Source organism: Pipra filicauda, unplaced genomic scaffold, assembly GCF_003945595.2.
Source record: "Pipra filicauda isolate LSUMZ 115617 unplaced genomic scaffold, ASM394559v2 scaffold293_size922472_pilon, whole genome shotgun sequence".
In the NCBI taxonomy this organism is placed as follows: Eukaryota; Metazoa; Chordata; class Aves; order Passeriformes; family Pipridae; genus Pipra; species Pipra filicauda.
Genome location: NW_024104413.1, coordinates 164,520 through 191,860, shown reverse-complemented (window position 1 = coordinate 191,860; position 27,341 = coordinate 164,520). Strand labels below are relative to the sequence as shown.

The 27,341-nt window shown below is 40.3% G+C and overlaps 1 protein-coding gene across 13 annotated transcripts in view; it reads left to right on the top strand.

Annotated features, from left to right (window-relative positions):
• Positions 1 to 266: 266 nt before the first annotated feature.
• ADD1 (adducin 1) overlaps positions 267 to 27,341 on the top strand; it is a 63,664-nt gene continuing 36,589 nt past the window's right edge. For 8 of the 13 annotated variants that reach the window (XM_027712821.2, XM_039382989.1, XM_027712819.2 and 5 more), the window contains exon 1: positions 267 to 362. The gene's annotated coding sequence lies outside the window, so the exon portion shown is untranslated. Of the gene's footprint in view, positions 363 to 825; positions 941 to 27,341 lie in introns of those variants that run through there. The other 5 variants (XM_027712823.2, XM_027712820.2, XM_027712828.2 and 2 more) reach the window with 2 other exon arrangements.

Here is a 27,341-nt window from a genome sequence, read left to right as displayed (position 1 = left end):
CACAAGAATCCCCTCTCCCCGTGTCCCAAGCTCTTCCCGGCCCGTTCCCGGGGACCCCCCGGCGCTGCCGGAGCTGCGGGACCCGCCGGGGGCGGTGCGGCTGCCCCGACCCCCGCCCTCCTCCCACCCCTCCACCAATGGCAGGGCCGCTTGCTCGCCGGGCGCGCGCCCGCCCGCCAATGGGCGGCGCCGTTGTTGGGCTTGCGGGCTGTGGGAGCCGCACCCTGTCGGGCGGGGGCTGCTCGGTGCCTGAGGGGGCGGCGGGAGCGGCGGGAGGCGGGGACGGGCAGAGACGGCGACACAGGGACAGAACACTGGCCGTCGCGGCCCCTTCGCTCCGGCCCCTTCTCCTCTGCCCTCGGGTGAGCGCCGCGGCGGCGCGGGGGAGGCTGAGGGGTGCAGCCGGCGGCGGGCAGGCGGTGACGGGGCGGCGGGCGCTGCGCGGAGCGCAGGAGGGGGCGACGAGGGGAGACGGGGGCGCAGCCGCTGGAGCCGGCTCGCTCAGCCCGGAGGGGATCGCAGAGGGGCCTGCGTCTGCCTGGAAAACGGCGAGGGGGGGGAACGTGTGTTCGGAAAAACCATCTGCGTGCGGGTGCCCGCCGTGCGCGGCTGCGGCGGGTGCGGGGTCAGCGGGGCGGCGGGGGCGGGACGGCGCTGTGCGGGCGCTGTGCGGGCGCTGTGCGGGGTGGGCGGCGGGGCTGAGCTGCCGGGGGCGCGCAGGTTGCTGCCAGCCCTCCCTCGGGGGACGCGGTGCCCAGCCCGTCCCCGCCGGGATGCTGCGCTGGAATCTCCATCGCACCGAGCGCTGCTGCGGCTGCCGGCGCTGCCCCCACCGCCCTCTGGCTTCACCTGCCCCTTCCCCCGGCCTGCGAGGTGACCCGCCGGCGGTGCGGGGCGAAATGCGGGCATCGCAGCGTCCGAGTCATCGCCCGCAGAGGACGTAGGAGCGAAGGAGGATTTGGGATGCGCGGTATTGGGGGTTGCGGGGCACCAGCCCCGGCAGCAGGCGGGCAGTTGTTTTGTCTCATCTGTTGGAAGGGGTGTTACATTTTAGCGTTTTCAGGGTCTGCTTTTGATACAGAATGTCACATGTCGTTCTGCACGTAATTAATGCGCGCTCTCTGCGCTGCTTTTAAGGTTGATTCTTAATCTATGTTGGCTTTGGTTAAAACTAGCAATTAGGGAGGGGGAAAATCCAGTCAAGCTGGAAAAATATCCGTGGCTGTGCTGAGATGGGGGCTAGGAGTAGCACGGCATTTAAATCTTTCGTGAGATGCTGCTGTAGCTCAATGGTGTAAGCTCATTGCTGGCTTTGTTTTATTCTCTGCTTTTTGGAAAGTTGCGTAGGTCATAGCATTATCATATACCAGGGGTGTGCTGTTTTCTTGCACCGTGACTTACGTCTTTATACAGAGCTTTACAAAACATGTCTACCTTCAGCTTGTGAATTCTCAAACTGCAACTGCTGCTGGATAATTCCTGTACGCTTTGCTGAAAGCTACAGGTATCTCCATGTGCGCAGGCTGTTTACGGCTCTGGTTCTTGGAACGTGACTGAATGTGCCACCGGAATTCTTGGCAGTTCTTCACTGCCACAAATTCGTTCTTTTTTTTCTTTTTTTTTTTTTTTTTTTTTTTTTTTTTTTTTTTTTTTTTTTTTTTTTTTAATAGAGCACAATAATTTATTTTTAAAAATAAGGAAATACAGGCTGTTTCTAAAATAGGCTTCTGTTTTTGTTAATTAAATATCTCGATGTAACAATTCAGTATCTCAGTAAGGAAATATTCTTTTAAGAGCAATTGTATAATAAGTGAGGAAGAAATGCAACTATGGACTAGACTTCTGGGGCAGGTGGCTTTGGTGTTTCTTTATATTCAGTAGACAGATTTGATTCCATCTTGTAAAAATAGTCTTAGGTGAACGTAGTGATCTATGTAATTTGCCTCAGTTTCAGAATTTAAGCTTGGGGGTTTTCTTAGGAGAGTTTTGAGGAAGAGGCAGTAGCGAGTTTACACATCTTTACTGTAGCAAGATAATCTCGTATTGGCCTCATAAGTCACCAACGTACCTGTAACAAATGTGGTTAGAGCCTTCCCAAATCTTCGTTCGCGAAGCCCAGCCATGATACTGTAGCAAGATAATAATATATGCATGACTATGTTTGCATGTTTAAATATCTTGAAGTTTTTCTGGAGATCTGTTTTCCATATGAGGTTCCATGCTGAGAATAGCGCTTTTTAGCCAAAAACTGTTGTGTTGATTGAATGTTTTCTTTCTGTGGTCGACTGTTATAAAATGGTGTGAGAAATCTGAACCTTTGTGCTTCATTTGAAGCAAGTATTTTTGCTGGCGTGTTGCGCCAGTAAGTTCATTAGAGTATGGTTCACTAATGCTGTGGAGTGAAGAAGGTCATTTACTGCATCAGTATTTTTCTGTGACAGCTCTTTTTAGGTGTCTCCAACAGAAAATGACTCAACTGTTCTCATTCTTTGCGATTCGCCATCAATGTCAAATTGATGTGTGAATGGCTCTGAATAACCTCCTCTAGTGGAAGGTGCCCATGGCAGGGGGGGTGGGACTGAATGATCTTTAAGGCCCCTTCCAACCCAAACTAGTCTGTGAATCCATACATGGAATCGGATCATTTGATGAGATTATATAGAGAAAACCCATTTGAGCACTGAGCCTGACAGAAGTGGGGATGAAACTACTTCATTCAAGTCTTGGTTTTTGAAGGGTAATTTCGCAGCATGAGCTGCCCTTAATAAATCTCATCCAACACTCTGTGACTTGCTGTGGGAGGAGAAAACTGAATTTTGCAGTATCCAATTTTGTTAATACATAGAGTAAAATAATAGAACTGGAGGTTTCAAAGTAGGAGAAGGCTGCTTAGCGTCTGGATGGCTCCTACACATAACTTGTATGGGACAAGTGCTTTCCTAGGAGGCCAGGCAGTAAATCTTGTACCCACTACTTTTCTGACTGGGGGAAATACTTTTCTTAATTATTAAAGAGCTGTAGCAGTTGGGAATAGTGAGTAATTTATAAATCCCAAACTGTTGCTATGCAGATGAGTCAGTCCTGCTCTGAGGGGAAAAATGCATAGTAACCAGACTTGCCCACTGCTTCTATGAAGGAGAGAATATCAGTGCGACTTCTCCTGTGCAGCGGGGCCGCCTGAGGCGTGAGGACATGGAGGAAAAGTCGTGCTGAATTTCTGACTTCGGTGGCTCCTAAATTAGAACTTGCTCTCGGACCATGCTGCGTGGCAGAAAGCAGTCTCTGAAATATTAGTGGATTAGTAATTCAGACTGTAATTAAATATTTCTTAGGCACTTTTGGAGTGATGTGTGCTTTATATTTGAGAAGGGTTGTGAGGAGATGTGAGTGTAAGTTTACTCTGCTTATTCCATTGTGCAGGTCACTTGACATCTGCTGAGGAACTTGTCTAAAGCTCTTCTGGTAAATTATATGTCTTCTAAAGTAACAGATTCAAAAGCAGGTGTATTTTAAAACTAGTAGAAGTTCCTAGATTACCCGAGTTTGGCAGTTTCCATTCATATAATTTAATCAGCCTTCTCAGGGGAATGGGAAAATATTACTTAGTCTTGCTACGTATTCAACATTTTTCTTCAGAAATACTGGTTTTGGTAGGGCTGGGGGTAGTAGCCGTGCAAACCTGTTAGTAGAGAAAGGTGTAAAATGTGAAACATGTAAACCAGTTTATTTCCTGAGGAAAGCTTCTTTTCATCAGAGGTAGTAATGCTTAAAAAGTGCTGGTTTTACAGATATATTGATCTATGATAATTTTTACTTTAAAATTAAAATTTATGGCTACTTTTCCATCACTTTGAAGTATTGTGTGTACAATAACAGAGTTCTGTAATAATTTAAGTTAACATCTGTTGCCATCTCAATAAGCATCTGTTGTTTATTTAGAGTAATCTTGATAATCTTTAGTCAAATTGAAGCAAATAATTGATTTCTTTCCTCACCACTCAGAAGATGTTGTTTACTGTAGTCTTGTCAGTTCAGAAATTTTAGTGGTTGGTAGTTGCAAACATTGTAAGGGAAAGAGGCTCCAGGAAATGCCCATTTTAGAACTACTGCTTTTCAGATCAGGTACAAGCTGAGATGATAAATAAGCTGAGATGACCTCATTCGCCATGAGGGCTCTGTTCTAACATTCTAACCAACGGTCCTGGGCTTGAATTAAGTTGAAGTATTGTTGCTGCTTTGGGGAATTTTAAAGTCTAACTGTTCTTTACTTCAGGGCAAATTAAGTTTCAGAGTAGAGATGGATTTGAATAACCCCTGCCTGTGGGGCTGCTGACCAGCATGTGTGATTGCTGGGGTTGCTGGACTGACTCTGTGACCCTTCCGAGAAACCGAAAACATTGTCCTTGAAGGTGCAGCCAAACAGGAGCAACAACTTCTTCAGCACCTTCCTGACTCCCTCCTTTGACCTTGCTTATTAGATTGCATTCTGAGAAATGATCTCTGCCGGCTCTGCTGGATGCAGTTGTTATCCACTGAAAGAACAACCTTTCAGCCTCAGACCAGTTGCACTAGCAGGTGGAGCATCAAAAGCGTTTTTCACTCACTAATTTGAGTGGTTTCCCTTGCAGATTAATTAAAAATTAGGATACACAAAACCAAATCTGAATTCTGTTTTAAAACTGAATTTTTAAAACAGTTTTAAACCGGGATTTGGAGTTTCTGTGCTCTTCAGACTAATTAAACACTCCTTTGCATTTTTGACTAATGTATTGGGCTTTGTCTTTTTAAAATTAGTGATTTTTGTACTGTATGTTATGTATGATTTTCAGATATTGACTCATGAAGTCTGAAAAAACAAGGAGTAAAATATTTCAGAGTTTGGAGATTTTATTTTTCTTTCATATACGTAACTGAATTGCTGTAAAGGGATCGTGGAAACAAGGAGGAGTAAATGCAGTTAATCAGTAACACTTTATGGTATCTTTGATACTTTCACATGAAATGAGTAGATGAATGTTGTGATATGGTTATGCATCAAAGATTAAGGGGAAATCAAATTACTGTACTTAACATCTTTTAAGTTTTTGTAATTAGTAAACATGTAAAAGCAACTTTGGACTAAAAACTGTAATTTGACTTGGAGCAGTAGAAACTTAGTTAATTTGGGGTTTGTTTTTGTTTTGTACCTACACATTTCAAATTTTTGTTGTGGTGCTTTTTATGGTTTTCATTTCTATCTTGTTTTAGATCTTGAGTCTTGAGAGGTCTGATACTCTATTTCAGCTTTATTGTAGCTAACACCAGATTAAACCAGAAAGTGTTGAGGAAAACCTTGACCCATGAAGGCTACCTTCTGTGGTTTGTTTTTGTTGGCTGTTTGTTTTGATTTTGTTGTTTGGGAAATTTTTGTGTGTGTGTTACATACACATGAACATAAAGTTACTGTTGCTGCCTTGTGACTGTGGAGGTGAAGGATAAAGCGTGAGTTTAGTCTTTTAACAGATGAAGCGATTTCTTTAGGTGTTGTCACTGGAGAAAATGGATGGAAGTCTGTAAAGTATGTGTGCTTGTGAAACACCCATTCCAGCAAAAATCCATTGAAAGAAGACATTGCTGCTGCTGTGCATTAACTGAGAGATGCAATATACTTGGGTTTTTTCCTCCAAAAAATCTTGTCTAGCAAAGCTTTGCGCACTGATCTTGAATGAGCACAGCTTAAAGTATTCCAGAGTTAAGGGGACTTATTTCATTTTTCTCTTCACCTTCTGAACCTGTTAGCTACATTCAATTAAATTTGACAGGAAAATGGTCACTTCAAACATGAAAGGTTTCTGCCAGTAATGAGATAATCTGATGGCCAAACTCGTGCCCCCACTTAGAGAGGGGCATGGCTCCTGGTTTGTTTGGGGCAGCAGGAGCATGTGGCTGTGTAGGTGCCACACACTTCCAGCCAGTTGGGTAGCTCTGGCCCAGTCACAGTGCATTTTGCCTCTTGCAGGGCTGATCTGGATGGGCCAGGGCTCAGATGAAGGGAGGAGCCAGGATGGACTCATGCAGGATGTGGGGGGAACATCAGAACTTGGGATAACAAGGATAAATAGTGAAGTATAGGAGACTTCAGCTGATAGGAGATGATGTTTCGTTACTTCTATCGTCTTCCTCTTGTTGCTTTCAGTTACTGGAAAGCTTTCCGTGGTTTTCAGGTAAAATTCTACACAGCTCATGTGTTGCTTTTTTTTAAAATGTCATTTCAAGTTTCCACAGGATTTGAATAATAGATTCAAATTTGTAAAGCACAAAATTTTATTTTAAATCCAAAGTATGTTTTCTTTCCTTACTGTGGATATAATTTTTAAGTTTACTAGTACACCTAGCAAGGGGTGTGTGTGTTTGTTTGTTTGTTTGTTTGTTTGTTTGTTTTCCCCCCTCCCTCTTGGACTTAGAGTAAAATTTATCAGATGGTGAGTTTTCAAAGATATTCTGGTAATTTTGGCTATAACTGATAACTTAGAAGTGTTTCAGAAGAGTTTTATGTCTTCTATAGATGAATTCAGGATAACATGGTGTTTGTTTTTGTAAATTGTTTTTCATGAAGTGTTGGTGGCTCGAAGTATACAGTGAACATATATTTGGTTATGTAGAACAGCTGCAGTACAGTATTTTTACATTACATTGGTTGGATCTATTAATAGGCACGTAAAATAAATGAACAATGATCTTAGATGTTTGCTTAGATCTCAACTGTCCATATGAAATGAATGGTTTTTTCCCTGTTTTCTTCTATAGTGATTTTGGTTAAAAGTTAGTAAATTCTTTAGAGTTTTCCGAAAGCAAGTGAATCGTACATGGTTTCGATGGAGCGGAAGATGAGATAGCTATCCTTTATCTAAAGGAAAGCTCTCTTGTCTCTTATGTGTCAAGGAAAGTTGGTGGGTAGGTTTCCATGCCTTGGACTCAGAGAGGACCATCCTGTTGTTCTCTTTGATTGCTGCTACGTGACACTGAACGTCTGCCTCGGTGGTTTTCCCACTTTGCTTTCAGTCTCCTTTAGAACTTGCACTAATTTTAACACCGTTGAATTCTGTGGACCATCTTACACTGAGCTTCTTACCCCTGTCCTGGAGGGAGTGTTTGTGATTGCAGCATAGGGTAAGGATTTTTTTTACAGCTGGGATCCACTTTGAAATCTGCCATAGTCTTTATTTTTGATCTGGGACACTTACTTTGACTCAGTTCCAGTCTATTAATGGAGATGTTGGTTTAAGGACAAGGAAACCCCAGTGAAGATGCCTGTGGCCTCACTTCACAGTGGTGGAATGATAGTCCTTCCAGTATCCTCCAGTTTTCCCTTACTGCAGAAACTTGGGCGGGAGCCAAGAGCAGAGAACACAGTGAACAGTTTGCTGCACAACTTGGAAGAAGGTAGTCTCTCAAACTGTCCTCTGGCCTGCCCAGCCACCAGAAAATAAAGAGCATTTTGGCAGCTGGTCAACGAAAGCCAGAAGTGGTGAACAGAAGGCTGGGAAGCATGGTTAAAATCTGAATGTCAGCCAGGAAAGCTGGTCTTGCAAATTATGAGGGCAGCCTTATTAATTGAACATTCTGGCTGGTGGAAAAGTTGCCTGAGTCTTAGAGTCTTTATGGGTCAATACTTACAGCTAAAGTGGGGAGACACCCCTCAATGCCTCAAGCAAAGCTTGCAGTGTCAAAAATAAGCCTTTGTAGCTGCATTTGTTACTTCAACTGCATGTTCAATGGGTTTAGGGTCCTATCTACTGTGAGTGAGCTAAAGTGTTGAGATAGCTGGTCTCCCCAGAAGATTGATTGCTATTTTTCTTGCTTTTTTTTCAGTCATTAACATAAGTATATGTGTCCATTAATTAAAACAACCCCCAAATATAAAGAATGTTAAAGACTGCATAATGAAAAAAATATATGAGTAATTAGTTACTTAGGATATCCTGGGTTTGTTTTTTAAAGAGCTTGAGCTTATTTCTTCATTCTCTGTTTTTCAGGGCATAAAGTCATTACTCTGTTCACATACGTTGTTGAAATATGTTAGTTCTGTGCCAGCTGTATTTTCAGAAATTCATTACACCCCCAAGTCAAATGAGGGGACAGTATAGTTACTTGGGTCACTTAATCAGGCAGATTGACAAATGCCTCTTTTCCTTTGCAGACCTTTAATCAGGACTAGACACCTTCCTAAAAATACTGTTATCAGTTATTGGTAGGAAGACCTGTTGTGATACCAGATATTTAATAGTAGAAGGAAAAGGTGAGGAAATTCAATCTGAAATTTTGCATGTGCTACTTTGCTTCTTGTACTAGTTTTTGCTTGTTTAATTTAGTCCTTAATTTGATGTATTAATCATTAATGAATAGGATAAATTCAGTTAATTTGAGTGCAACTCTAAATTTATTCTTTCAAGGATTTGACTATCTGACAGTAATCTGGTTATTTTCCCCTCCCTCTTCTCTGTTGCTATAGTAATGCTAAATTTGAACCTTACTTCTGCAGACTTTTTTTTTACCTTCAAGTAAGTTTTGTAATAGCTGTGCAGTGTGTTCTCAAGCCAAAATATTGATAATACAGGTTGCTGTTTTTTCATTTGGATCCATCATCTGAGGTGAAGCTGAAATTAAGCGGCTTTACCTTGCCTTCTCTTTTTCTAACTCTGACATTAATCTTTTATTCATGTTTTAGGCATACATCATTTAGGGGAAAAACAAGCAAAAAAGGGCCCAACTAAAGCAAAAAAAAGACCAAATATGTCTGAGTGTCAGGAAAACCTGTTTATAATTGTAATTACAGAAGTGAACATCCAAATTGCAAACTCCATAATATAGTTTAGCATCCAAGTGTTCTTGCAATTCCAGTTTTACAGCAGTGTTCAGGGCTTACCTGATGAGGTGCTTTCAGCTACTTTTGGCATGGCTGAACTTCTGATACAGCAACAAATGAAGGTAATTCTGGCAACTGTATAAAATATTTATGCTCTTACTAGACTTTGATATTTATTTTTTTTCACATACAAAAAAATGGAGCTGCAAGATCTAACAAGGTTAGTAACAAGAGTAAGCAGAAAACCTGAAAAAGACTGTTCACCTGTCTTGTCAGGAAGCATGGGGACAATGAACTAAGACTAAAAATAATTTAGAAACTTGTAAATGACTACATGACAAGTTTGCCTTTCTTTTCAGTGAAGACGGTTTTGAACACACCCACACTGGCAAATAGGTCGGACTGTAGTGAGGTTATAAAAGTGATTGCCATAAAGATAAAGTCGGACTTACAGGGTGCAGATCAGTGGGACTATATAATGTTTACTCTGGAATTTTGAAGTAGGTGATCTGTGTAATTAGAGGCTCAATTGCAAGAATTGTTATTAAATGTCAAGGCTGAAGAGTATTGGATGGTTGGTAGTGATGGTAGTCACAATGCTAAGAGGAAAAAGTGATTTGGGATAGTTATTGCATCGTTAGTGTGACCTTGGTATACAGACTTGTGTTTAAATGTAGAAAGAGAAGCTGTAGAAAGAGAAGCTGAGTGGAGGTAAGATGAAAAGGCTGATACAGCTCTTTGACAGAGGAAGATTTTTTTGAGAAGTCTTGACACCTCTCTTCTATAAGATCCCTGAGTTCTTGGAGAGGATACGTGGTTAGAGCTGACCTCTTTTAACGTAGAAGTCATATAATGTGCAACATGAACCATGTGAAAACTAGAGTGATGAAAACTGATTTTAAATGGTGACAGGATGTGTCAAGTATGGATAGAACTGGATGACCGGAAGATGATGTATTGGAACTATGTAAGTAGTAGAATTTATCAAGGATCAGTTCCAAGATTTAATATTTTCATTAATATTACTGACCCATTCCTAGTTCTTATACCAATCTCAGGTTTTCTCATCAGATGTCAAGAATTGTAAGTACCAAAGAAGGTGTTTTACAGAAAAACTTGGGACCTTAAGACATGGAAAGTAGAAAAAGAAGTTGTATTAAATAGCATTAAAAGAATTATATCACTTAAGAATGACAAACCTATCAAAGTTAGCAATGGAGAACAGGATTAGGATAACAAGTATGCTGTTGTTGCCCTGCTAGTATTTTTCTTCAAAGAAACAAAGTGGTATTGACTTTTTCTGGTACTTGTGAAAGCTTATCTGAATTATTGCATCTAATTCCTATCGCCCACCATCAAGTAAAAAGGACATTCAGACTGAAAGAGGTCCAGGGACTGATTCCTGGAACTCAGAGAGTGTCTTGTTTGATCTGGGGAAACCAAGTATGAAGGAGGTTGCTCTTCATAAAAATGAGTGAAGCAACACAGGTGGGTAAAAAGAGCTTTTTATGCTTGAGACATAAGAACAAATGGGTATAAACTATCCAAGAATAAACCTAATCTGGAAATTAGAAAAGATGGTTCCTAAGCAACGGAGGCAAAGAAGTCTGCAGCAGCCTTCCCTTAGGAGTAGTGGAATAAGGCTCTCTTTAAGATGGAGCTGGTTAGCTTATATAAGGGGAGGGGGAGGGGACATAATGTAGTTTTCCACAGTACCTCGGGATTTGAACTTCTTGACCCAGAATATCCATTTGTTCCCAGGATTCCTGTCTTGTTAGTTAAAGATGATGCAGTAACTTGACCAGATACCTCCCAGACACCGCTGGGTACATGGATGGCCCTTGTCTTTTTCTTGGACAAATACACCAGTTGTGTTCTGAGATACAGAAATCTTATATGGAGGGATAACAGATGTTAGACAAGTAGGATATTTTAAGTACTGTTTAATGGAATATCCTAAACTGTGTCTTTTGTAGTGGCCATAATTCTGTGTTTTGCATTCAGAAACCCAAAGTCAACACAGAATAATTCAACAGATTTAATAATGAGCCCTGTATTGTTTTTTCTCCTTTCTGTCCTGTGTGGTTGAAGGAAGCTGCCCACAGCACGTGCATAACTATGTCATTGTCTTCGTATTTCTATGAGAACTCTCCTTTGAGCTGCTTAAAAAAACCCAACTGGGTGCAAACTAAAGGGTTGATGTGGTGAGCACACTCCACACCATGTATTGCCCTGCTGTGTATTGCCCTGCTGTTCCTGTGTATTGTCCTAAGATGCTGTCCATCTAATAAACTTGGAATATCACTTTTTGGGGAAGGATTGTGCTTTTGATTGCACTAATGAGAGACATTCCTATATCTGTCTTACAGAAGATTGGTGGTTTTAAAGGAGACTTGACAGAGAAAAAGGTTCTACTACTTTCCTCCTGACAGAAAGACAGTAATTGGCAAATTGAGAAATTAATGTTCCCTGGGGTTACAATATTTTTCTAATTTATTCAATGGTTAGGACATGTTAAATCATGATTTAATTCCTGCTGAGGTATTTCAGACCCAGGAGGGAACTTGTAAACACTCATTTGTGCAATTGTTTATATCGTTAGCTTGTATTACTGGATATGGTTTTTATATGTGCAGAAATACAGTAACTGCTTTGTATTTTTCTCTTCTGCATCTCTGTGTTACTTATTTGTTCTAAATGTTCATCTAGAAAACTTCATTTTAGGAAGGAAGTTCAAGCATGGAAAGTAGCTTGGTTAGGACAGGTTAGAAATTTAATGATGTTTGAAAGGTTCCTTCCTGACTGTGCTTAATGTGTTTTATTGACTTCCCTTCAGCTGTTAGTTGAATTTCCTGTTGATTTTTGGATCCAAATAATTACCAAAGCAGTGTCTAGCTCTCTCTATGTGCTTAGATTAGTTTTCTTTATTTGCAGATTTAACAGTATTTTATGTTTTCAAAACTAATGTGGAAGACTAAGAACTAGATCTTATCCATTTAAATTGCTGTATTCACACATAATGATTATTATGAAAGGCAAAAAATTACATAGGTATAACATCAATGACTTAAATGGCACTTTCTACATGTTTCAGTCTTAGTGTTAGCTAAATTACATTCAAAATACAATTTGGGGGGGAAGTGATTAGCAGTTATAATTTTGAAAGCTGATAAATAACAGTTTATACTTTAAAGCTTGAGTAAGTGTTCATTGTTATATGATTATTGACTAAATTGACTTAATCTGTTTTATTATTTAGACATTGTGTGAAACAGGTGTGAAATAGAGAGAGGCTCATGTATTAAAAGAAAAAAATCCAAAGTCTGGAACTGTTAGTCATCTCCAAAGTGTGGATGACTTAGCAGATGTCATCTTAAAGCTCTTGCAATGAGGAGACTAAATTTATGAATACTGGTGTTTTGAAAGAATGTATTAATGTGTGCGCAGTAAGAAAACTGTACAAGGTGATTATCTTGACCTTTTGTTCTTAAAGTATGTTTTTCAATTAGACTGTATAGGATTTGTCATGGTAACTGAAAAGGTGTCAGATTAAAGTAAATAATGTTATTACCTTGGAGTAATAGACATAATTACTGAAAAATCAAGCAATTTTTTTTTTCTAAGTCATTGAATGGACATGGCATTGGAACCTTAGCAGTTTCTCCCTTCTAATGAACCAGGTAACATGTTTGTTAACTGAAAATATACTATTAAACACTGGAGAGAAGAAAAAGCTTTCTGGCTGTATATGCATTCTTTAGATTTTTAAGTTTTTTTTAATTCCTTTGTCTTTCAAAATTGAAGCTGAATATTGCTCAGTTGTATTAAATTGGGATAATCTTTTCTTTGTTGTATGGTCTAGAACAGCGTCCCCTGCAGATGTGGCCTGTGGTTCTGGAAGGGATGCAGTCCATGTTGGAATCATTTGTATTTTCAGTTGCATGTTCAGATCTGGCATTTTGGTCTCTTATTTCATGAGTCATGTCAACTTTTTTTTTTTCCCATGTTGTGTCATGTTAGCTGATGACACTTTTTTTTGTAAGTAACTGTTCTTAGAGGTAATTTTTCATGTTGGCACTGTGCCTCATAAACACACAAAACCTTAACTGTCCTATAAAGTGAAGGTGATATGCAGTTTGATCTTCGGAGAATAAATCAGGAAAATCTTGCTCCCCCTTTTCCCCTCAAGAAGAGCGGGTGTATATCCTTTACCAAGATTTGTTGGATTAGATCAGGTTTCCTGTGAAGAACAGGGTCTGTAGCATCTGCACAGAACAAACTTGCAGCAAGGAGAGACAGTACAATGACTGGGCAATGGGCTGCTTGGTTTTTGTTTCCATTAATTCCTTCCTACTTTATGAAAGTTCTAGAAAATGGAAGCAAGTTATATTTTAGGTAATGGTCTTGCATAACTTGAGACTTGGAGAAGAGTGAGGAACTTGAGGATGACAGAGTTCAGGGATAAGGTTGATAACAGACTCATAAATAAGACTAATTTAAGCTAGTGAGATATATTGCTATTATGTGTCATTGAACATCTTCGTAAAACCATCTGAATTTTAATGATCTTAATAGAGGTTAATGAGATTAAAGGGGGAAAAATTTTGAAGTTTTTTTTAGCTGATCTATGAAATTCTGTAGTGTCTAGTACTAATAGGAAACAAAACAGCAGACAGGTATGAGGAAGGAAAGTTAAGGTTGGTTTAGTTTGGAAAAGACAGATGAGAAAAAGTGAAGTAGAATAGAAAAATACATTGATACAGTAAGGTCAGAAACAGTTTTAAAAATCTGGATTGCATTACAGAGATGATTTCTGTAGGATTTTTTTTTTACACCAAATATGTTTAAAAGACACTTTAAAAAAAAAGTCACATTCTGTATTAGCCCATGGGACTTTCTGCTGTGAGGTATTGTTACAGTCAAGGGTTTAGCACAGTGCAAAATAAGATTACACATTTTATATCAGTTATGCTTGGAGTATTAGAACATATGGTATAAAGCATAAATTGCTGCAAATGAGTGTGTGTGTTATTTGGTTCTTAAAGCTGCACACAGATCATAGTAATCAGGATATTTGGAGAGTTAAACCCCTAGTTTGAGTTTGACAATTTTTGCCTCTTTGGACAAAGTTTTGATATTTGCTTATAAAAGCCCAAATGGTTTTGACTCTGACAGGTACAGAAACTCTTTGTATGCAAAAGAGAATGCTACAGAATCTATTCCTTATGAAATCAGGACAGTTGACTAAATAAGCATCAGGTTTAATATTTGATCATTAGAATTTCCGGACTTGGTTTTTAAAAAAGAGAAAAACTTCAAAATCTGGATCTACTCATTTCTAGCTTCAAGGCAGCTGAAGTTGAATGGCCAGTGTAAATTACACGTATCTCGTGTGGGGACTTCTGGATAGGGGTGTCATAGAATGTATTGGTTTCTGCATATGCACAGAAAGGTAACGGTATTAAAAATGGAATAGTAAATGTCATTTATCATGTGACCCTATAGAATACGTTTTTGTAGGATTTCTGTTGGATTTCATAAGCTTCATTAGATACTTTGTTGCTGAGCAACTCTGACAAAACATTGGAATTGCTCGGGACCTCATATGCATTTACGTATGCGGACATGTTAGATCCTACTGAAATCCCTTAAGGACAGGAACTCCTGTGAGCAGATCTGGTTGCAGGTTTGGACTGGGGGGCTGTTTCCAAGTTCCTGCCCTGGTCTGTTTGCAGCTCAGAGCGTGGCCACACAGACAGCTGTGTAGGCTCAGCCCTCTGGCCACACAATGTGGGGAGAGCTGTCAAGGAACAGTTTGAAAGTAATACTGTGCTGTGGAGAAAGCATGATAGACTGCATGGAAACAGAGACTTAAAGAGTAGATTTTTCTACATGTTAAATATTACTGTTGTAAAAACAACTACCACAGTACAGCTTTAATGCAGGTAATTATTGTTTCCATTTCACACAGTTGTTTTGCCCATCCCCTTGGAGAGCTGCTTACCAGCTTCTAAGGTTTTGTTGAGATCAGTTGGACTTCATGTGGGCAGAAACTGCTGGCCTGTATCCAGCTGCCTGCTGTTTGGGAAGTAGCTTTAAAAGCTGGGTTTAGGATTCTGGCTTTGAATACCACGTGCATGTCACTGTGTTTTACAATTTCTGATGCCAGTAGTCCTTCGATGCACTTGAAAGAACTGCACACACCTATTTTGCCAATAAAACAGTGGCAGTTGGATTTCTAGAAAGATTTCGTTTTATAGCTTGAGTCAGGAATGGAAGTACTTAATGCAATGTGAATTATTCAGGATCCTTGTCTGACTCCCAACTGATTTGACACATCTATGTATCCTTGATGTTCATTATTTTAGTTTAAATTTCTGTATCTGGGATTATAAGCCCCAGGCTGGCTGGGTGTGATTTTCGGAACACAGTGGGGAAAGGTCTCTGGTTACTAGTAGGCAAACATGAACAGGTGTACTGGTATTGTGTTTTTAGAAGTTTTCTAGCTATTGGTAGTGGTAAGGTTGAAAGATGGGAGTATACTTGAACAAAAACGAATATTAAAAGTGATATTATAGTCAGTGGAGTTGTTTTTAGACAATCAGTAATAAGACAGATATGTAGAAACACTGGTGTTTTTTCTATTAATCTTCAAATGTTTGTCAACTAAAACAATCCTTGCCTAGGGATGTTAATCTTTATACTGAACACCATCCATCCATAATCTGAAAGTGTGGGTGTGTGTAGAACAGGAGCCTTTCATGTTTTACAGTGGTACTTGAATTCAGTAAGTCCAGAATGCCCAGAAGCACAACTTCAGTTTTGTTCTTTTGGCTTTAATAATGATTTTAAATCAGTTTTGTAGAACATTAAAGCTATGCAATACTGTTTTGACCTTTGGTGTGCATGTCTGACTTCAGGTGCTGTTTGGGGATGAATCTTAAGTGAAGACTGTGTGCTTGGGGCTGGTGCTCTCAAAGCTGTGTGTGTGGAAGAGCAGGAGGGAAAGCTGATGTTCATCCCCCAGGGTTTGGAGTCATGGCTGAAATCAGACCCAAAATGTAAATGCATCCAGCTTGACCTCTTCAGGGAAGGCAGCCTTTGTGATGGGCTGACTTTGCACCAGCAGAGCACGAGTTGTTCTGTCATTTAACTGGATTGTGGTGTGCAAGGCTCTACAGCCACTCTAGTAATTGAGTAAGTATCGAGCTGAGTTAGTCCTTGTCCTCCTGCAATGCAAACAGAACCATTATGCCATGCCTGGTGCATGTCCTTTTGTGTTTTGTGCATGCTACTTTATTCTGTTCAGTCTTTAATTGAATAACACTAAGAGACTACAAAGGTCCTGGTTAAGAAATAAAGAAACAGGTCTAGTAGAAAGTGGGAGTGTGGCTGTGAGTCCTGAAATGTTAAAGTTTGGTTTGTGATTCTGGAAGTGACTTCACTAAAGTGGCCATTACACACTGCTTAACACATGGTTTGCGGGGACTGGAGAAACTGGACTACTGCATTTCTCCCCAGAGATAATTCTGAAACCCTGTAGAGCAAAGTAAATAACATCTTTCTGACACTGTCAGGTGGAAACGATGAGAAACTGAGCTGGAAGAGAAGTTCTGGGTTTGTGTGATGGTAATTTATGCAGCCATGTCCAGTTGGGTAAGACTTGCCTGACAAGGGAGGCAGCACGATCAGGAAGGTGGTTTTCTCCTGGTGTTTCATCTGTGTGTGGGTGTCCCTGACCCTCGAGGTTTACCCAGAAGTAGGAAACTGCATAATTTTGGGCTGGGGAGCACATTCACACTCGCTTGTGGAAAAGAAAAGCAGAGATGAGCTGCTCCTAAAATAGAGTTCATGGGGGTTTCTTGAAATACTGTTTCCTGATATGGAACGAGCAGCGATCTAATGTGGGAAAATGAGATCCAGTAACACTTTTATCCCTAGTTGATATGTTTTAATCTGTAGATTTAAGTTGTCAGGAGCATTCTGAGAGCTGGAAAAGAGAATGCTCCTGACTTCAGGAGCTGTGTAATAGCATGAACTTTGTCGTACTGTCACTTTTAAGACTTCCATGAAGACAGTGCTAATATCCTTTATATAGGGCATGTATTTTAAACACTCTCCAGAAATTTTCAGTGGGTACAAAACACTTTGTCTTCATCTACCTGGAGGACTTACAAATGCCTGATTAACCACCGTATAAAGTATTTTTTTGAATTTGAATAAGCCTGGCTGTTGGCTGTCTAGTTTGGAAATAGAATGACAATACATATGCAAGGTTCACATTTCAGAGCTGTTTTTATGTGCAAGTACAGTATAAAATTTCACATGGAAGGCTTACATCAAAATTAATACTTAGGCCTGCATTCTCCAAATATATTAATTTCCTCCTGCATACAGGCTTTTTAAACTCAGATCCCTTCTACTGTGTTGAGAGACGAAATTGGTCTCATAGTTTATGTGGATTTCCCTGCTTCCCTCTGCCCCACATCAAAACTGGGAAGTGCTATTGAAGAATCAGGAGGATGCCACCTAGAAAAGGCCAAGTTGAACATGAAGGAGAAATTAATGAAAAATTCAACACTTCTACTGCCTCATCTGCCCAGTTCAAGTCTACTTGAAATCTGCAGCCTTCATATTAACCTCTACCTCATTAATGCACTTTGATTCACTGTCTTCTAGCTTGAATTGGTAACACACCCATCAACAACGTTTGTGCTGCTTATGTATCAAACTTGCTGCTTCCAGCACACTCCCTAATCACTGGAGCAATTTCTGACTTACTTGGATACTCTGCCAGAAAAAAAATGGTTGAATTCATGCATCTAGTCATGAATATTCAGGTTAGTTCTGTCTTAAAAATCTGACCCAACCAGTCCCATAATAATGGAGGATTTTTTTTCTCGTGAGGCATATGCTGTAGAATCTCCAAAGTTATAGGTGTATCAGTCATGGCTTCATCAAGAAGCTTCACCTTGTGCCTCTGTTGCCAAGTGATGGTTCACTGTTACTTAGTCTCTTCATCCTTCTTTTTTGCACTTTCTTAATTTTTTGGAGCAGCTACACTAATTCTTTGAAACTTAACATTTCCTGAAAAGCATAAAGAAATTCATGTAATTCTCAAATTTGATTATAGGAGGTTATTACATAATTTTGCATGGCAACAAATGCTGCCAGAACATACTTAAGATTTATGATGTCCTTGTCTAACAAATCCATCAACAAAATGGGATATTGTATAAAAAAGACAGTTTAGTCTACCTCTGATTCAAGTAAAAATTGTATCATGGAGTATAACATCTTAAAAAAAAAAAGAGGGGGTGTAAGTCAAATTCTCTGAAAACTAATTATTACTGTTGATGGATAGGCAAGTTACTTTTGTTTTTTTTCCCAGACTTTAGCTCAGAGGAGAAGCAGAGAACAGCACAAGAAGAGTTAATGAAAGGGATGGCTTAGCATAACAAAATTAGATATCATTTATACGATATAACATTAGTGACAGTGTTCCTTATTGTAACATGTAAGGAACATACTAATACCTTATTTCACCCTGGAAAGCAAAACTGACGTGCTTATGCACTTTTAATTGACCTTTGCTTGAATAAAAATGCCTCGTCTCCAAATTAGGATGTGTAAGGGCTGTTATTAAGGCTTAATAAATTCTGGTGAATGAAGAAGTTGAACTAGAGTGTATCGGTTTTGCAGTCCTTTCTCCAGACTCCTTCGTAAATCCCACAATCGGAATAAACTGAAAAGCAGAATCTGACAATTCATGTGCTTGGTTTTTAGGATTTCAGCTTGTTAGTAGATTTTCTTGATTAAAAAAACAAAAAAACAAAAAACAAAAAGAACACCCCAAAATCCAAAAACTTCATGTTTATCTATTTAACTGCAGCAAGTCTAGACTCCACATTTAGATGTCTTGTAGGTAAAACCCCTACAGAATCATTTCCTACTCCCTTCTTTAAACATTCCAGTTGCAGCTTCATAAGGAGCAGTAATAGTAAATGGAATTTTTTTCCTTGAGGCATGGTCCTTTCCATACTGGAGGTGAGATGAACAAGCTGAGCCTTGGTGTCCATGTTCCTGTGTGTCCATAGGCAGCTCGGAGGGATTCACTGGTACTGCTCTGTGGGGTTGGGGCACTCAAGTGTCAAGTGTGGAGTTGTCCTTTACAGTCTGTTGTAAGGTCTGTGGCTGACTTGAACCCTGGGAATACAGTGCTTTTAAATTTGCCCTAACATTGTCAATGCAATTGTATTTAAAACTAGAATGACCTGGTTTGGTGGTTTTGTATCTGATCCATTTAAGAATTTATCCTGGGATGTCTTCTGTTCCGGAAGGTAGTAACTAAATGAGTCAACAGATTCTTCATACCAGGTTAAGGGATTTTTTCCAGCATGTAACCTAAATTAACTTTTAAAAAACCCAACCAAACCTATAAAATATCTCTCATGCTTGCATAAAGTGAAATTGGAGCTTTAACAAGTCAGAGGCAATGTTTTTACTGTTTATGTGTAACTGAGGAAAAGAGTCTACTTTGTTTCTCTCCTGTAAAGTGTCGTCCAGCTGTTCTGGAAGAAGTTATTGTTGCAGAGTAGTTCAAAGGGTTAAATTGCATTGTTCTGTTCATTGCCAACTCGCTTCAGGAATCTCCTCCCTCGCTATTCAATCTACATGGAAATGACTGGATCCTGGCCAAAATGGGGCCACTTTGCCTGTGCACTGCTGCATTGAGTTGATCCTTTATGCGTCACAATACTGATATTTTAGATGTGAATACTTAAAGTTACTGAAAATTTTGCATTTTTAAAGTATCAGGGAAGTATCTGTGTTCCTGTTGAAAAATGAGTTTTAATTTCTTCTGTCAGTTGTAGGAGCTTTTGCTAGTCACAGCACGTTTTGAAGGCTTCAACACTGGTTAGCATTAAAAGTTATTTTACATTTTAAACATAAGTTTTTCAGTTTTTTGTATCTGATAGAACTGGGTGTATGTGTGGAATCTGTTTTTTCCCAGACACTGATCTAGTATGATCTTTCTGAAAAACCCTACAAACATTTTAATAAAATTAGATGTTCACGTATAATTTTAAAATGTCCAGTGTCCTTTATTTAAAAGAAGGGTAATGCTGGATAGGTACTACCATCAGGAAATATTACTTATAAAACCTTATGGGTAAAGTGAAACAATGTTACTGTGGTCTGGTTGCATAGTGGAGGGGCCTTGTTCATTTTGCCTATTTTGCTGGCCTTGAGGTCAACAGAAAATCTTGAGGGAAGAAGAAAGGTTTTCTTTCCTCCTGTCACTGCATCTACAGCAGGATGTGTGTGACTTCACGTCAGACAACTTGCAGCCCACACCGTGTCCTGCCTTCAAAGGAGCTCTGGAGTTTTCTGCCTTCTGGTAAAGCTGCTTGTGAACTCCACAGTTCTCCTGTGGTGCTGCAGCCTCCCCACTGCTGTGGGGAAGAGCCTGTGCTGGGTGCTCTCCCTGTTGAACTGCTGTGTCAGAAACCCCCCAGGTTTACAGTGGACATGGTAAAACCTTGTCCTCGGTCCCAGGTCCTGACCTAGTTCTCATTAGTGTCTGAAGCCACTGGTGCAGCCACTGCGCATCTCCCTGGAGTTGCTGTTCTGTGGAGCAGCAGTAGGCTCTGCTCTGGTAAGTGCAGGTGGTTTTCCTTCTGGGGACTGTGTGGAGTACTCTTAAGGAATTTGGGCACTTCTATGGCTTTAAGTATGTTTGTTTCCTAGGAAAATCTGATTTCAATTGCGTGTATATGGAAATTATGGGCATTTTCTTACCTGATGAATTACACTGGCAAAGTAAACATCTGATTTTGCTTGGGTACACTGGTGGTTCTTTGTTTCACAAACTGGTACGTGCATTTGTGTTTTTTCAGTCTTGGAATTAAAAGTCTAGCAGCTTTTATAACTTCAGTTTAAGGCCAGTGTTCATTTTTGGGTCAGACATGCTGATCAGTATGTCTCAAGCTTTCTAAATACTTGTTGGATCAAGCTGGGTCCCTGCCCTTGGAAAGCTGGTGATCTGATTTGACCTGTGTTCAAAAATCTCAGGGCACTGGCTTATTAGCATGTTTGGTGTCAGGCTTGGGAAGTGCATGTGGGTTCACAGAAACCTAAAAATAAGCAGTATTTGGGTTAAACCTCTTTCTTTGTATGGACTCGTGACCCTGATGGCAAAAATAAATGTCCATGCATTTTCTGGTGCTGCTGCCACCATCCATGAATATTAATAGTGGGAAAATATTTGAATTTTACATTGGTCTCAGATGCTTTCTACACAATTAGAGGATGAAAGTGAAAATTAGTGACTTGACTCATTCTCGTGCAGTTCCTCATAGCCCGAGTAGCTGAGTCTCTGTGACATCGGGGTGAAATTTAATGTCACAGTAAAGCAGGCAGGAAAAGCACTTGGCACCAATGTTTTCTGTTCAACAAATTGCAATAAGGCATAGAGTGACTCCTTCTCTGGTGCAACCCTTTTTATTCCACAGGCTGTTAAACTTAACTTGAAAAAAACAATAACCTGAGCAAGTTGGTTTCTGTGGAGTAAACTGCTGAATGCAGCAAAGAAGCCAGGGAGACAGGCTGAGGGGTTTGGGAACTTCAGTAATTGTCGTAACTGAAATTTCTCAGATAGAGTATGCCTGAATCATTCAGGAGTTTGCACTTCATGCTGCCAAAGATCATTTAAAAATAGTAAGAATCCTACCTGTTCTGACAGAAAATTTGTCCTGATTGCGGGTCTGATCGGTTTGACCTGAGCGTAGGAGAAGGATCAAGGAGGATTTTTGGTTCTGTCTGTTAGTCTGTCATTCCGTCTTCAGCTGTCACCAACATACCAGCAGAGAAAAATGCTTTTAAAAAAAAATAAAAAGGTACTGGAAGACTAGAAGTGCTCTGGAATCTGCAAAAAACATGAGCATATTGTACATGTGGAACTTATTTTTCACAAAGCCTGAGAAGGAAGGGCAGGCTCATAGATTTGAGAGGCAGACGGGCCTCTGATCTCAATGCAGACAGGTAATACTGAAAATACTCTGAAAGTTGGGTTATAACTTGTGTTTTATGAAGATTTTCAAAGCAGAGTTGTGGACTCAGTATTGTACGTACATGGTTGGGAAACTTCCAGCTCTGTTCAAGGGCAAATGTGTCTGTTATTCACTCCCAACTTTTAAGTGTCTCCATACTTTGGTTAGCAGGACTGAAAGGCCCTGTCACCTCTGTGACCAGTTAATCTTTCTGGTTCACTGAATATATCAAGCTGCCGATCCCTACAAATTAGTCTTCTACTCTCCAGATCATTTTTGAAGCCCTTCCCTGAACTCTGATATTTCATGTCTGTTACTGAAGTGTGCTCATGAAAACCAGAAATAATATTCTAGTAGGTTTTTTTCAAAGTTAAAGAAGGTAATTTTTCTACTTGTGTGTTGTTTGTTTGTTTTTTAGTTTATTTTACTATTACAGTAGACCACCTGGCCACAGCATAACCTTTGTGATTCCTGCGTAGTGATCTATGACAGCTTCTAAATTCACTTTTTATTTTACCATTTCAGCACTGAGTAATTCTGGCTTAATTTTTGTCTTCATTTGTACTCCTTTACATTAGCTGTGTTAAAATGAGTTTTGTGATATTACACTATTATTAAGTAAAAAACAGAGGATTAAGTGAGAAGCTTATTTAAATTGGGAGTCAGATTTCTGAAATAAAATTGCAGGCAAATCAGCTTCAGTGGGATGTGGCAGTGTAATTATGAGGACTCTTTTGGGGAATTCTTTAAACTGAGATTCAACATGCAGATTTTAATCTCAGTGTTGGAGTGACTTCATAAAATAAATTTATCTGAAAACCATGATACTGCTCTGAACCTTAACACTGAAGCCCAAGTTTTTGACTGAACTGTGAAGTGTCTGGGGCTCACAGACACTGAAATAGTGGAAAGGAAAAGTGTCTCCACTGCCATTACCACCTGTGACCATCAGTGCTTCTCTGGTGGAAACAGTGGAAAAATATATGATAGCATGCAGAATTCATACTTGCACACTGTACCTGGAGAAATGCAAAAGGCATTGGTGAAAATCCTCTTTTGTCATTTGCATGCAAATGTTCTGATATATTTGTGAAGCTTTTAGGATTTCAGCAGAAAAGCTTAAGGTGTCTGGTTTAAGATAATTATGCAGAGAGTTTCTTTCTGTTATGTGAACAGTGCAACATTTTGTGTTACAATTTCTGTTATCACTTTCCCTAATCTTTCATGAATTTATGTACTGAACGCCTCCAGAAGTGCTGTATGAGAAGTGTATGGAAAAAGTACATTAAGTTACTAAGTCAAAGAAGTGAAAGCAAAGTAATTTTGGTGTTGAAACTGTTAGTCTTTCTCAAATTCTTAGAGGATAGAAATGACTGTTGTGTTGTTTGTTATGTAAACTGCTTAGCAGGAAAATTGGAGAAGGAAAGGATCTGAAGAGGAGAAGGGAATTTAAAAGGCTAGGACTGGGAAGAAACCAGGGACCTGGTCAATAGGAGACATGCGTTAACAGTTTCAAGAGGGTTTTTTAACCTTTTTTTTTTTTAAATCTTAATACTATTCCTAGTCCCATTTTTTAGATTGGGATTCCTTACCATTTTTAATTAGCTTGGAATGAGCTGTTTGTTGGAAGTTTGATCTTTCAACATAAATTAATAAATCATGTTAGAGAGGGTTAAACATGACAATGGTACCAATGATGAGCGTGGGCTGCAGCTGTACCTTGCAGTGAGGGGAGGGATAGCTCAGTGTGCTGGCCTGTTCCTCCTTGTGCGTCATTCTCAGCTTCCTGCAGAGTCCAGTCTCTGGGATACAGTGCTTTTCCAGGTCAGGGAGGAGAGGTGAATGATTACTGTTTCTAAAAGTTTGAAACTCTTGGCCCTTTAAATCCTTTATTACAAGGAAGGAAGTGACCTCTCTGTATCTTAGCTTCAAATGTAGTTTTAATGCTGACTTCTCTCCTCTTCTGTTTGCAAGGACTGAATTATGTATTCTGAGCCATAGATATTGAAACTTCTGCAGAATTTAGACAGATATATTTAACAATATCCCAGCTAAAGCTGCCCACCTAAATTCTGGCATAAATTTTAGGTGGGCTTATGCTATGTTAGAATCATACAACATAGAACAGCCTAGATTAAAAAGGTTCTTGAAATATCAACTGAGCCAGCCTGTTGTGGGAAAAGGAGCCTACCTGGGATTATCTAACACCCTGCCCAGTTGTGTCTTGAAAACCTCCCGCTGATGGGAATTCCACCATTTTCCTGGGGAGGTTGTTCCAGTGATTGATTGTTCTCAGTGTAAAAGAGTTCTTTCCTATATCAAGATAAAACCTCTCCTGGTGCAATTTACACCTGTTGCCCCTTGTCCTCTCCATGTGGCTCCTTGTGAGGAGAGAGCCTCCATCCTCTTTGCAGCCACCCTTTAAATACTGGAAAAGTGTGATGAGCCCCCACCCAAGCATTCTCTTGTCCAGGGAGAAAGGACTTAACTCCTTTAGCCTTTCCTCGTAGGGCAGGTTCTACAGTCTTTGATCGTCTTCATGGATCTCATTCTGACTCCTTCCAGTCAGTCTGTCTTTTCTTGAGCTGTGGAGACCAGAACTGGGCACAATACTCCAGGTGCAGCCTGACAAGTGCTTGGTAGATTGGGATGGTCACATCTCCCATCTCTGCTAGTGGTGCCCCTGTGGTGCATCCCAGCATCCCATTTGCCTTCACTGCTGCAGCAGCTTCACTGCTGACTCCTGTTGTCCACTGGGACCCCCAGGTCCCCTTCAGCAAGGGATCCCAGCCTGTCCCGGGCTCTTTGGTGTTGTCACTGCTGCAGGGAATTACACTTGTCTCTGTTGAACTCCACACTGTTCTTGCCAGCTCACTCTTCCAGCCTGTCCTGGTCTGAGAGGTGGCTTTCCCTGCTGGCACGTCCACCTCCCCACCCAGGGTGCCAGGGTGGTGTCATCAGCAAACCTGGTGGTGGTGCTCTCAGTCCCATTATCCAGATTATTTGTGGTGATGTCAAACCATGTGGGTCCCACTGTCATTTTCTGGGGGTGCCCCACTTGTGACAGGCTGCCAGCCTGAGCTAAACCACTGATCAGCCCCCCCTCTGAGTGCACCCCGTGGGCTGGTTTCCTGCCCCTTTTGCAGGCCGCCCATCCAGTCACTATGTTGCTGGTTTGTCCAGGAGAAGGCTGTGGGAAACAATGTCAAATACTTTGCTGAAGCTTTGTTAAACAGTATCTGCTGCTCTCCCCTCATTGACTAAAAATATCATTTTGTTGCAGGTGATCAGGTTGGTCTGGCACGATTTGCCTGCTGTGAATTTACTCTGGCTTGAAGAATCACCTGCTGCGTTTGGCTTTGGTAAAGCTGGACAGCAGTTACATTGGTTTACAACCTGATGTAGTTACATGGTGGCTCCTTAAGTCTTCTCTTAACACAGCAGCCTAGAAAGCCTAGTTTTTTTCTGTAGCCTTGAGACACTCACAGCCCACTGTGCTGAGTCTCTTATTTCAGTGTTTTAGAGAAGGTGAAAATAGGAAAAAATTGCTTGCAGAGTCTATGCATTTCAAGTAGACTTGGTCTATTTTTTTTCCTTGCTTTCTAACACAGTTTGTTTCTTGAACTGTTGTTATAGACACTAAAGCTTGATATTACAAATATAAAATGCAATACTTTTGTTCAGATAAACTTACTGTTGGTTTTCTCTAAATTTCAGAGTCCAGTATTTTGCAGCATCTCTCTTAATAAGCAAAATGATGGTGCCTACATTCAGTACAAGATAAATAACTGTTCTTGTTCGTGAAATAGTCTTTTCCTGTTTGAAAACAAAGAACAGAGGAAATTCTGAAGATGAGAAGCTGGGAACATTTGCTCAAAAATAATATAATTGTTCATGATAATAAGTACACTGTCTAGTAAGTAGTACAGTCAGGATTTACTTTCTTTATTCTTAGACTTCCTAAGATAATGCCAGCTTTTCCTTTTAAAAGTTCAGTAGGAAACATTTGAAATGGCAAGAACAAATCCAGTGTCATTGGTGCCAAAATACTCTCACTGGTGATGATGGCAATTGTAGTGCAAGTCATAAGTAATTTCCCTATTGCCAAGTTATACTAATTTTTTAAGGAGAATGTTTGGCAAATGTTATTCTAAAGTAAAGGAAGATTGGAAAAAATACAGAAAGGATCAGAACGTTGAGTGAAGTGCTAACAGTGTAAACTTATAAATTTTTTTTCAGACACCAAGTGATAATGAAACCTTATTTTCTGTAGAGGGATGTTCTGCTTCCTTGCCATCTCCCCACCAACTCAATTTTCACACTAACTCAGTCTGTTTGCAGCAGCTCACTTACCTCTTGGGTTTCTTGCTGCCCCACCCCAATGCTGCCCAACCCTTTCCCTTCCTCTTCCTCCCTCCTGTCACCTCATGACTTCCCCATGCAGTAATTTCAGCTCTGTAGCTTTCTGCAGTGCCCTGACTCTCCTTCCTGGGCCATAAAATTACTCTTTTTCAGTTTTTTCCCTGTCCTGTTCTGTTTGCATCCAAAACAGAGCTCTCTCTTCCCTCCCACTACCATCACACTGCTTGACTTGTCACTTGCAGGAGATTTTTAGGTGACTTCTACTCCTCAAAGACTGTTGCTTGCACAACAGGAAAGAAAACAAGTTATTTTGGTTTGCTACCTCCTCGTCCCTTCCCCAGTAACTTCTTGTCAAATCTGTTTTCACCTCTGTTAGGCTTAGTGGCATAGCTGTGGTGTGAGAGGAGATAACTTGTTGAAAGAACTGTCAGAAAAAGAATGGATACAAAGCAAATCACTATATTGTTGTCCAAATAGGTCTCAAAAGTGACCTGTTCTGGAAGGGTGTGTCCCGATCTTTGTTGCTGGTGACTGAGATTGTATCAGCAATCGAGAATTTTGCAAATTTGGCACAAGGTCCCATACAGGTGTTTTACTCCCATGTTATTTTGTACAGAGAAACTCTAAGCTACCAGGAAGAGAGCAGATTTTGTTTAGGTTTTTTTTTTTCTTCTCTGAAATGACTTGATTTTGTAGGGTTTTGCTCAGATAACTCCTGAACTTAAAAAAACCCCAAAACTGTAGTGTGGTTTTTTTCTTTTTTACACATGCTATCTTGTGAATTAGCACTGTATTTTACATTTTTTAGAAGTCTCTTAGGTTCCCTTGTCACCACCTTCTTCCTGCGTCTCAGGGTGTATTTGTATTCTGCCTTGGCCTCAGCAGACTTTAAGCTGTGTTGGTGTGGAGAGCTGTGCTCAGCCCTTCAGTGGCAGGGAGCCTTTAGGTCAAATTCCATTGGCTGCAGCCCTAGTAAAAAACAATTTCCTCAGGGTGTGGAGGAGCAAAAAATAACCCATTGCAACTTATTACAAAACAAAGCCAACCTTTAAATGATTGCAAAACTTCGTTTTCTTCAAGAA